The 12,191-nt window shown below is 55.9% G+C and overlaps 2 protein-coding genes across 4 annotated transcripts in view; one reads left to right on the top strand and one right to left on the bottom strand.

The window, feature by feature from the left end:
* Nucleotides 1–5,022, bottom strand: part of RNF24 (ring finger protein 24) — a 30,034-nt gene extending 25,012 nt beyond the window's left edge. Inside the window, exon 1 of one of the 2 annotated variants that reach the window (XM_036382948.2) lies at nt 4,947–5,022. The gene's annotated coding sequence lies outside the window, so the exon portion shown is untranslated. The remainder of the gene's footprint in view (nt 1–4,946) is intronic. The other variant, XM_036382947.2, reaches the window with a different exon arrangement.
* MAVS (mitochondrial antiviral signaling protein) overlaps nt 1–12,191 on the top strand; it is a 129,679-nt gene that overhangs the window by 54,837 nt on the left and 62,651 nt on the right. The gene's annotated exons all lie outside the window — the stretch shown is intronic.

Here is a 12,191-nt window from a genome sequence, read left to right as displayed (position 1 = left end):
TTTCTCAACATCTCTGCTTTTTCCACAGCCTGATCCAGCTGCAGCTCCAGCACTGGAGCAACATGAGACCTCACAGCCTTCAGGTACACTGAGCCAGCTGCTTCCAGCTGATGTGGTCCATGAGCTCCTGCTGCCCATCCACTCATTGGCATTAGGGCCAGGCTTGTCTCCTCTCACCAGCCCTTCAGCACTGCAAGTGTTCGTGAGCAGGACACCTCCACATGTGGCTGGAACCCTTTAGATCTGTTTTTTGTTCTTTGATGGAATTTAAACATGCCAGACAAGTAGAAAAACGACACATTCCCTGTGTTACTGTTCCAGAGGGAACAGCATCCAAAAATGACACAGCTCCATCTCAGCAGCTGCATCCCAGGATGGAGGAACAGGCCCTGCTCCAGCCCACTGTCAACGTCAGGGCTTTCCCATCCCTCAGGTCAGGGAGCAAATCACCACTGCCCACAGCTGCAGCAAAACCACGTGGGTTTGGATCCTCTCCTGAAGCGTGTTGTCCATGGGATCCCTGGCATTCCTCCTTTTCCATGGGATCCCTGGCATTCCTCAACACAGTGAGCCGCACCTGCTGGGCTCAGGCGATGACTGGGCTCACTCTGGGCTCACTCACAGTTAAGCCAGGCTCAGGCGATGGCTGGGCTCACTCTGGGCTCTCTCGCAGTTAAGCTGGGCTCAGGCGATGACTGGGCTCACTCTGGGCTCATTCACAGTTAAGCCGGGCTCAGGCAATGGCTGGGCTCACTCCAAGCTCTCTCGCAGTTAAGCCGGGCTCAGGCGATAACTGGGCTCATTCACAGTTAAGCCGGGCTCAGGCGATAACTGGGCTCATTCACAGTTAAGCCGGGCTCAGGCGATGACTGGGCTCATTCACAGTTAAGCCGGGCTCAGGCGATGACTGGGCTCACTCGCAGTTAAGCCCGGTATCACACCATCACTGATGCCGCTTTAGAGCCCTGTCAGCGACTCGGGGTGGGGACACGGGAACACCAGGACGGCCGCTCCCAATCTGAGTCTGAGCGGTTCCAGGGCAACAGTGACAGGGGAGGGAATGGCTGTGACGGCCGATCTTATCTTGTGTCAACAACACTCAGCTTTAAGGGGAATGATTGCAGGAACAAAAACAAACAAACCCAGCTCGGGCACACCAACCGCTGCTCAGACCGGGGGAGCTTCCACCCCAAAAAACACCCTCCAGGCTTCCACACCAACGGTCCAAATTGGTCCAAATTGGTCCAAACTGGCTGAGGAGCAGCAGAAGGATCTGCACCTCCTGCCACGGCCCCAAGGACGGGCTTGTTTGGGTTTACTGTGCAGCAGGAGCCTGGCAAGGTGGGAGAGGACCACGGCTCAGCGCTGTCATCCCAAGGCAGAAGGCTCCAGGTGCAGGTGGTGGGAACAGGAAACGAGCACCAGCTGTGCCTCTCTCCACCTTTTCCACATCCAAATGTTGTTTTATGGCTGTGAGGGAATCACTCACAACACATCTTCTGCCACACAGCCTGAGTGGAGGTGACAGCAGGTCACTGGCAGGGGTGACCCAAGGGGGAACACCTGGAGAGATGGTCCAGAAGCACAAAAGCCCTGCTTGCAAAGCCAGGAGTCCTCCAGTCATCCCACACATCATTTAGCCCAGGAAGCAGCTGGAAGTTGGCTCTTCTTGGGTACAACCTCCAGGCTTGGTTCAGATCCATAGTCCTGAGCAGCTCTGCTGCTTCCTCACCAGGGAATCCTCCTCCTCCTCGTCCACACCATCACCTGCCTCTCCCCCAGGGCAGGGCCAGACCACTCTGCAGCCAAGAACAGTGGCAACAAGCAGCAGCCATCACCTTATTTCCCATGTGGCACACAGTGTTCCTCATCTGAAGGTCCAACAGATCCCACACCATTCAGGGCACGCTGACCCCAAAGGTGTCCTTCACGGCTGGTCCATCACAGTTATCTCCAATCACACCTGGAGGTGACTGGATCTGAGCCTGGGATGCACAAGCAGCAAGCTCCAGCAGAGCTGACTCACCTCCACATCTTGTTCTCCCCAAATCTGAGACAGCCTTTGACCAAACAGCAATGCCAGCAACACAAAAAGCAGACCTGGAGTGTCCCAGCCTTGGTGAACGGGGACAAAACCTGAGCTGAGCAGTGGTGGAACAGAGGTTGTGGACGGGATTTCCTCCAGCAGCAGGGCTGGGAGATGTGGGAAATCACCACCACACCCACCTCCAGCAGCTCCACCACCCGCTCAGGATCAGGACCACCATCTGCCAGCACAGCCCTGTGACCTGGTAACGGGATCACACTGGTGCTCCTGTCTGCTTCTGGCACAAAGGGCTGGAAGCATTTATTTTCCCTTTTTTAATATGTTTTAAATACCTCAATTAGTGCATTTTGGGTTCCTTCCACATTGCCCCCAAGCAGTTCTTCTGTCAGGGGCTCTATCCTTCCACTGCTGATTATTAGTGGGGCACGGGGTTGTTATTTTTTTCCAGGCCAGGGGCCAAATTTGTATTTAATTTTTGCTCCAGATGGCACAGCACTCCAGATGCATCAGCTGGAGCATTGAACCTGTATGAATAAAGTAATAGAGCAAACAACATGATTTACTCAGGGGCTGTTTGACACGCTTAAGGTGCTTTGTGTACATCTGTTGTGTAAAAAAAAAATAGCATTCAAATGAATTCAGATGATGGTTTCACTGTTAAACCCCAACACCTGAGGGAAATGAAACAGCAGTAGGAATCTAAAAAATAATGATGATGATGATGATAATGAACTTATATTTTGCTAATGTAAAGTCAAGGATATATTAAAAAAAAAGGCTGATTTCAGCCATCACTGCTGAGTATGGGCCTGGGTTTTGTTCACCTTCCTCTGTTCCCAAAGCTGCTGCTGGCAGCAGGTCTTGAAAACCAGGGCCAGAGTTCTCCCAGGAGAAGGGCTGGCGATCCCAGATTTCAGCGTGGTGCTGAGAGCTTATGGCTCTGCTCACCCGAGGAGATGCAAGGAGGACACCAGAGGACAACCACGAGATGTTCCAGTTATGCTTCTGGCAAATGCACCCCGTTCCCAGAAAGCTGCTGCATCCCTCTGGCACAGCCTGCAGCCAGGATGTGCTCCCTGCAAACTAAAGCACCCAAAATAACTCAGAATGGGAAAAAAAAAAAAAAAGAAGAAAAAAAAGACAGACATTGAGCAGTCGGGTTTATCTGCCCGGGCACATGAATAGCCGCCGTGTAAAAACCAGCTGAGCCCGCAAACGCTTGGAAACAAAGGGATGGGGGGGAGGTGTCTTTTTGCTTGGCTTTGCTCGGTTCAGAGCATCCTTGGGCTGTGAGAGCCCGTCCTGGCGGCACCCGAAACAAAGGAAAGCCGGGAGCTGTAGGCAGGAGCCAGCTGGGGAAAACCGGGACGAGGAGGAGGAGGAGGAGGAGGAGGAGGAGGAGGCACCCGCATCGCCCTCCCCGGCAGCTGCGGAGCCGGGCTCGCGTGTTGCCGAACACGTTATCCATGGCAGGAAACTCGAGATCAAAGGCGAGGAGCGTGCCAGAGCAAGATGTCATCCAAGCCTCCTGCCAAAGGTGTGCACGGGACGGGGAGAAGCACCCCCAGACACACACGCTGGCACATCCGACGGAGCCGGCGCCGCTCGCTCGTGGGGTGACCGAGACCCACGGCGCGCTCTCCCTCCTCCGTGCACCCCGGCGAAGACAAAGCCAGGCTCTGAACTGAACAAACAAAATAAAACCAAAACCCCAAACCGCAGGAGGTGCTTTTTTTTTTACCCGTGGGTTTCCAGTCCCCAGGGTCCCACGCAGGTCGCCTGCCAAAGCGGCGGGCGCAGGGAGGGCACGGACGTGGCGGCACGGCAGGAACAGCAGCGCAGTGTAACTCCAAAAAAGCAGCTTTTCCCATTTCTGGGTGCCTTTTTTTTTTTTCGGTTTTCTTTTAAAGCAGAAGAAACCCGCAGCGTCCTGTCTCGGCCCCAGGAAAGCAAGGGGACGTGTCTGATTCCAAGCCAGCGGCCACTGGAAACAGAGGTGACCTGGGGAGCCTGAGCCGAGCGTGGGGTGGGACCCCCAGGAGCTCCCCCACATCAGGGGGTTCAGGCAGGATAGGGACATGTCCCCTGTCCCTTTGTGCCCCCCACAGCATCCCTCCGGGGTGATGCAGCCCCAGTCCATGGCTCCAGCCGCGGGGCTGTCCCCTCTGCCCCCACAAGCGGGACCTTATGGCAGCCCTGTAATGCTGCCAGACGCCCCAAGACCCCCTGAGGGTGCCCCCTTTGGGGTCTGCAGGGACGTGGGTGCTGCTCCATTGCCCTGTGGAGGTCCCTGTCCCAGAGGGGACCGGAGCAGAGAGAAAGGGACAAAGAGGGGCCCTGTCCCCCATGCGAGCTGCTGAGGAGGGGGTGCCCCTGCCCCACAGGGGGGGAGGATGGAGGGGGAGCCCTGTCCTATAGAACAAGGCACAGGGAGAGGGTCCTGCCCCACAGAGGGCTGGAAAACAGACCCTGCCCCACAGAACAAGGCACAGGGAGAGGGGATGGAACAGACCCGTCCCTACAGAATAAGGCGCAGGGAGAGGGTACAGCCCAAAGAGGGGATGGAGGAAGGACCCTTCCCTGCAGAACAAGGCACAGGGAGAGGTCCTACCGCACAGAAGGCTGCAAGAGGGTCCCTTCCCTACAGAACAAGGCACTCAGGGAGGGTCCTGCCCAAAGCGCAGCTGCAGGACGGACCCTGCCCCACAGAGCGCTGCACAGGGAGGGAGCCCAGGCACACAGGGGGGATGCAGAGCGGTCCCTTCCCCACAGAACACGGCACAGCGAGGGGTCCCACCCCACACGGGGGTCCCCAGAGGGGGTCCCCTGCCCTCATGCGGGCGCTCGGGGGGGTTGCGGTCCTCCGGCCCCCCAGGGGGCTCCCGCCCCCCGCACTCACCCGCCGCCGCCGCGCCGTCCCGCCGGGGCTCGCGCCGCCCGCACCGCCCGGCCCGGGCAGGACCCGGATGGAGCCGCCCCGCCCCGCCCGGAGCCGGGCACGGCCTCGCCGCGAGCACCGCGCATGCGCCGAACGGGGACGGGGCGGGGCCAGCGGGGACGGGGCGGGGCCAGGGGACATGAGGGGACAGCGCGGTGGGGAGGCGGGGGGACAGAGGTGACACGGGGACAGGATGGGACAAGGAAAGCAGGTGTCAAGGAGTGACGGGAAAGGGATGATGGGATAGGGGAAGGTGACAGAGGTGATGGGGCGTGACATGGGTGATGGGAGTGACAGCGAAAGGAGGTGGCGGGCGGTGACCCGGGGAGGGGGTGGGACAGACAGAGGTGACGGAGGGTCGAGAGGGGGCAGGGAGTGACTGTAGGGGCATAAGGAGACATGGCAGTGACACTGGGCAGAGGAGACGGGGATGGTGTAGTGAGGCCTTAAAGTGACAGGGTGGCAGGGGTGACACTGGGGACAGGGTGGCACTGGGGAAAAGGGACGGTGGAGTGGAGACAGGAGATGACTTTGGGGACATGAAGTGGCAGTGGGGACAGGACGGGGTGGCAGTGAGTAGAGATGGGGCCAGGGCCTGGCAGGAGGGACAGGGTGAAGGCAGATGACAGGGGCTGGTGGCAGTGGGGACAGGGTGGCAGGAGGGGTGACCCAGAGGGGACAGGAGGTGTCCATGCAAAGGGACAAGGCTGGGGACAGCTGGAGGGGTGGTGTGCGGATGGGCACTGTCCCGCTCTGCTCATCGCTGCCCACACCCCTCCAGCTGTCCCCAGCCCTGTCCCTTTGCATGGACACGACATCACTTGTGAGGGAAATGACATCAGCTGGGATGTCACCCAGAGCCAGCGTCACTCGCTGCTCCGAGGATGTCCCAGACGTACAAGGGAAGCTGATCCTCTTTGTCCCCTTCCTTCCCTCTCCAGGCTGTGAGGAGGGACCGGACACGGCGGTCCTGGGTGCTGTGACAGCAGGGACATTGGGATGAGCATCCCGGGTGCTGTGACTGCAGGGGACACTGGGATGCACATCCCACACTCTGTGACAGCAGGGACATTGGGATGAGCATCCCGGGTGCTGTGACAGCAGGGGACACTGGGATGCACATCCCACACTTTGTGACAGCAGGGACACTGGGATGCACATCCCACACTCTGTGACAGCAGGGACACTGGGATGCGCCTCCGGCTGTCCCGGCGCTGCCGTGGGAGGTCGCCCGGCGCTGACCCCGGCATTCCCAGGCTCTGAGGCAGGCGGCCGAGCCGCTGGATGTTTTCCCTGCTGAAGCCTTGTTCCCACTGTGGGAATCCCCGCTCGGCACGGGAAGGATCCGCCCGGGCACGCTGGAGCTGGGAGTCCTGGCGTTGCGAAGAGCCCCGCGGGGAGCCCTGCCGGCAGCTGCCGGGGCGGGAGGGGTTTGGGAAGCAAATGCGCTCGGAAATCGAGTTCTGCCGTTCCTCCCACTCCGGAGCTGCAGCTGGAGGGGAGGGAGGCAGGGAGGGAGTGTTGCGAGCCTTGTCCTTGGCACGGAGTCATGGAATTGTTTGGGTGGGAAGGGACCTTAAAGTTCATCTTGTGCCAATCCTCCCTGCCATGGTCAGGGACAGCTTCCACTAGATCCAGTTGTTCCCAGCCTGGCCTTGGACTCTTCCGGGGATCCAAGGGCAGCCACAGCTTCTCTGGGCGACCTGTGCCAGGGCCTCCCCACCCTCACAGGGAAGAATTTCTTCCTAATATCGATCTAACCCTGCCCTCTGTCATTGTGAAACCTTCCCCTTTTTCCTGGTGAGAAAAGTGCTGGCTCTTGTCCCAGGTCCCTCTCCAGCTCTCTTGGAGCCCCTTTAGGCTCTGGAAGGGGCTCTGAGCTCTCCCTGGAGCCTTCTCTTCTCCAGCTGAGCACCCCCAGCTCTCCCAGCCTGGCTCCAGCCCTGGAGCACCTCCATGGCCTCCTCTGGCCTGGCTCCAGCAGCTCCAGGTCTGGCTCCAGCAGCTCCAGGTCCTTCTGATGTTTGGGATCCCATGGCTGGAGGCAGCTCTGGCAGGTGGGATCTCACCTGAGCAGGGCAGAGGAGCAAAATCCTCCCCTTCCCCTGCTGGCCATGCTGGGGATCAGCCCAGAGCTTTCTGGGCTGCCAGCACACACAGCTGGGGCATGTCCAGCCTCTTTCCCTGATTGAAAGAAAATAAAAACCACCCAAAAATGGCCCCACAGACATGGGCAAGGCAGAGTATCTGCTGTGACTCCAGTGCTGGCACAGAAATAAACTCCTGGACATTGGTTATGCCCAGGATCTACTGCCAGACACAGAGAGCAGCTCCTCCCTGCCTCAGTTTCCCTTTGGGAAGCACTGGTGCCTGCATGGGGACATATTGTATTTGTGGGTGGGTGCCCCGATGAATGAAGGAAGGAATGATGAATCTGACTCCATGTTCTCAGAAGGCTAATTTATTATTTTATGATACTATATTGTATTAAAGAATACAGAAAGGATACTTACAGAAGGCTAAAAAGATAATAATGAAAACTTGTGATTCTTTCCAGAGTCCCAGCACAGCTTGGCCCTGATTGGCCAAAGAGTGAAAACAACTCCCAGCAGAATCCAATGAAACAATCACCTGTGGGTAAACAATCTCCAACCACATTCCACATGAGCACAACACAGGAGAAGCAAATGAGATAAGAATTGTTTTCCTTTTCTCTGAGGCTTCTCAGCTTCCCAGGAGAAAAATCCTGGGCAAAGGGATTTTTTCAGAGAATGTGAACATGGCCAAGGAGGGCCCCCTCAGTGGAAGGGGAAGGCTGGATGGGCAGAGTCCTTCCTGCCTGCGTGCTGGCAGAGGGAGGATGTGGGGTGGGGGCACCCAAATTCTGCTACCTGGGTGTGTGGGGATGCACCTGATTCCCTCCCTGGTCACAGAGGGAACCACAGTGCTCACTTTCTCCCTGCTCCACGTGATCCTGCTACCAACACTTGCTGTATGTATGAGAAAATCCTGCTTTTCCTACTCGATGAGTGAAGGCACTCGGGGTCCAGCCCGACTGCATGCCTGGATCTTACAGAGATGGGGTGATAAGGGAGGGTGGGTGTGTCCCATGGGAAGGTGGAAGATGTCTCTCTTCTCATTCCTCTCTGACAGTGCTGGACTACGAATGCCACGGCAGATCTGTTGTCACTCCAATTCAAATGGGGTGACAAGTGCAGGGATGGCCCTGAAGTGTCCCTTGAAAGCAGGTTGGAGGATGAATGGTGGCAGCAGCCCTGTTGCTGCCTCCCACAGCCTGTCAGGATCTTCTGCTCCTCTGAAAATTTGTTCTTTGACAGGAGGGTCAAGCCCTGAGATGTGCCCAGGGCAGTGGTGGAATCCCCATCCCTGGAGGGATTTAAAAGCTGTGTGGATGTGGCACTTGGGGACATGGGTCAGTGGTGGGATTGGCAGTGCTGGGGGAACAGTTGTACTTGATGACCTTAGAGGGCTTTTCTGACCTTAATGATTCCATCATTCTCTGATCTACCCCCACATCTTTTCCTTTGTGGTCAAGGGGACCTTCAGCATCACCAGCCTGGCCAAGCCCATCACAGAGGTGCTGTGGATGGTGGAGCTGGTGGGCAGAGGAAGGGTTGGGTTCCTTGGTCCCATGGCATAGCCCTGCTAGGCCCTGGACAGTCCCTCACTGGAAAAATATCCACTTCACTTTTCTCCTTTCTCCCTCTTCTGTTTTTTCCCTTCTTCATCCATCCTGCCTGCTTGCTCTCCCCATTCCTTGCCTCCCCTTCTCCCCTCCTTTCACTTCAGGTCTCTGGGGTGGCAGTGCCAGCTGATCCAAGATCCCTGTCCCCTCTCAGCCAAGGACAATCTCTGTTAACAGCTGGGCTGGATGATCATAGGGTGCTTTCCCGACCTTAATGATTTTATGATTCTATAAATATCATAGAATTTATGATTCTATAAATAAAGAATTTATGATTCTATAAATATCACCGTGTGCCCATCCCATCTGTGCCCCTGACTGGGCTGTGGGGAGCCTCCCTCTGTCCCTCCCTGCTGTGGTGCCATTGCTCAGCGGGCACTGCCAGCTCTGTGCCCTGCTCAGGGTGCAGCCCTGCTTTCTCACACCTCTTCTCCACCCCTTCCACGCTGCTCCTACCCCTGGCCAGCCCAATGCAGAGCAGGGTGGAGCAGCACACACTCTTCCTCTTCCTCATAACAGCAATTACCCGGGAGCTTTGATTCATTAATGACTTTGTGAGTCAGGCAGTGACACTGCTTTGGCAGGGCTTGCCCGGGGCTGACCCCACTCCCACCTCCCTCCTCACCTTTGCATCCACCTGGGGATCAAGCCCTGCTGAGCCAGTGGAGCAGGTGTAGCTCCTGGGTGGCAACCAAAACCCTGCAGCTCTTCCTCTTCATCAAGCTCCAAGGGGCTTGGCTGCAGCACAGGATCCTGCCAGCCCCGATAGGAAAGGGGAATTCAGGGAGTCACCGATTGCATCCAAGCTGGGAAGTAAATTGGGGTGGAGCCTGCTTGCAGGTGCTTGGAGATGAAATAGCACAACCTGTATCCGTGTGGGTCCATCCTCTTCCTCCTGTTCCTGCCCCAAAAACGGGCCAGGGGAAAATTACAAACCTGGACATCGCCAGGCAATGCTGAAAGCTTCATTTAGGGGGACTCAGAGCCACAGGTTGGGACTGATCCTGCTGGGAATGTCCCTGGCGGTTTGGGCTGTTTGGCACAGCACTGTCAGGATGGAGATGAGGATTTTCCTACCACTGAGGTCAGGAAAACTTTTCAAGTGCCTTCTTCTGGAGCAGGGAGCATTTGCTGGAGGATGCAGGTGGTTCCTGAGAGGCGAGGAAGCAGTCGGGAATTCCCGTCAGGCAGCCAGACCTTCCCTCCCCCCTTAACACCACTCTGGGCTCTGCCTGCACCCTCCTGCTCTGGGAAAAAGACCCTCATGGAGGCTGAGTGCCCTTGTCCTGGCAGGAGCCAGCCCTGGCACAAGGATGGGCTTGCAGGGAAGAGCAGAGTGGCACGTGGAAAAGTGGGCTCAGGTGGGAGCAGCCCCAGCCATGGGAAGATTGCAGAGGGTAGAGGGCAGGATTGCTCTCACCCTCAGTGATGCATGGAGTGTGGAGGAATGATAAAGAGAGGTGTCTTAAAATGCCTGTTAGTGGTAGATGAGGATGTTTCCTAATGGGAAGTCAAACCAGTTTGTTAGAGGCACCGTGTCCATCGGCTGTGACTGGAATGGGATGTCCCACTGCATCCATGCTGCCAAACCCATGTCCCTGGTGGGGATGGTGCATTAGAATGTCACTTGGAGTGTCATTAGAATGTCACTTCAGGGACCAAACTAGAGCCAAGAGCTGAGGGAGGGTAACCAGGTTCCCCCTCATCCCTTAGGAGTGCACCAACACCTTGTCCCACCCGTCAGAGACATGGGCAGGTGTAGCCATGATATTTTCTGGAAAATCCTTTCCTTAGGATTTTTTCTCCTGAGAAGCTGAGAGGCCTCAGGAACAAAATGTAACCAATGGTTATCTGCTGCTGTGGAATGCAACAGGTGCATCTGTGATTGGTCTCATGTGGTTGTTTCTAATTAATGGCCAATCACAGTCCAGCTGTCTCGGTCAGTCACAAGCCTTTGTTTCCATTCTTTTTCTATTCTTAGCTAGCCTTCTGATGAAATCCTTTCTTCTATTCTTTTAGTATAGTTTTAAGATAATATACATCATGAAATAATAAATCAAGCCTTCTGAAACATGGAGTCAGATCCTCGTCTCTTCCCTCATCCTAAGACCCCTGTGAACACCACCACAGGCAGGGTCCTTGTGTCCAACAAAATCCACCAGAAATGGACAATATGGACAAGGAACGTGCATGCACAGTGGCATGGGAGCTCCTCCTGGCTCAGAGACACAGGCAGGGTCCTTGTGTCCAACAGAATCCACCAGAAATGGACAATATGGACAAGGAATGTGCATGCACAGTGGCATGGGAGCTCCTCCTGGCTCAGAACCATGGCCCCACTCTGCTGGTATCCATCCCCTGGCTGGGACTGGGGGGAGCAGCTCCTCAGGAATGTGAGGCCAGGGCCAAGCCAGGGAATGCTTTCCACATTAGATTCTCTCAGTTTCCGGCAATTTGCTGCTTCAGGATTTCCTAAGCCAGAGGTTGGATCCGTATCTTTCTGCTTTGCAGCACTTGATGGGCTTGTGGAGAGGGGATGATCCCATGTGTGGTGTTTCCTTGGGAAAAGAAGAGTTCAAAAGGATGAGCAGGCATGGGAAGAGGCACTTTTGGGGCAGCTGTGGTGCAGCCCAGGGTTGATTCATGCTTTAAATATAATAAATGATGTGGATAGAGCGATGTAAACCCCCCCTGCTCCTCCTCCTCCTCTCTGCTGGGTGTAACGTGGAGGGCTGAGCAGGATTCAGCCCTGGGGCCAGAGGGTTTCCACATGAGGCTGCAATACAAAACATCTGGAGAACATCAGCCAGAAAGAGACAGGAATGCTCCAAGCTGGGAAAGGGTCCAAGCTGTCCCTTGCAGGCTCAGACAGTCACACACACACACACTGTCACTGTCTCATCCCAGAGCTCTGCCAGCCCTTGGGCTGGGTTTGTGTTAGGAACATCCTGCCCAGGAGCACTTGGAGTGTGCAGGTGGGATCTATCCCAGGCACATTTCTGGGGTGTGCAGGAGCTGGGGCTGACAGCTCCAGTGATCTGCCACTGGCATCCTCCCAAAACTCAGCAGTTTCAGGGATTTTATTCCCCTCTGTGTTGGGAATACAAGGCAATTCCCACCTCACCAGGAGCAGCCACTTCCCTCTAACACATGGATTTAGTTGTAGGGTGCAGTGATGGAGAGAAAATTTGGGTTTGAGGGTAATTTTTTTTCTTTATTTTTTTTTCCCCAGAAATAGGGTCTAGGAAACAAAACAGGAGGAGGAGAGCAAGAGAGTCCAGACCAACTTTATTGAACAGTGTCCCTTCCTCAGACTTGTTCCCCAGATTGCTTCTGTTTGGGACTACACTTGATAAACCAGGATTGATTTAAGATTAGGCTGGGAAAAGCCTTGCAGGAGCATCCACAGGGCTCCTGATAAGGCCAGAGACAACTTTTAATTGGGGAAAATTTCCCAGGAGGTGAAAATTGGATGGTCTTTAAGGTCCCTTCCATGCCAA

The sequence above is a fragment of the Molothrus ater genome, chromosome 4, assembly GCF_012460135.2.
Source record: "Molothrus ater isolate BHLD 08-10-18 breed brown headed cowbird chromosome 4, BPBGC_Mater_1.1, whole genome shotgun sequence".
Classification (NCBI taxonomy): Eukaryota; Metazoa; Chordata; class Aves; order Passeriformes; family Icteridae; genus Molothrus; species Molothrus ater.
Note: the sequence above shows the minus strand (reverse complement) of the source record. Positions and strands in the feature narration are given on the sequence as shown.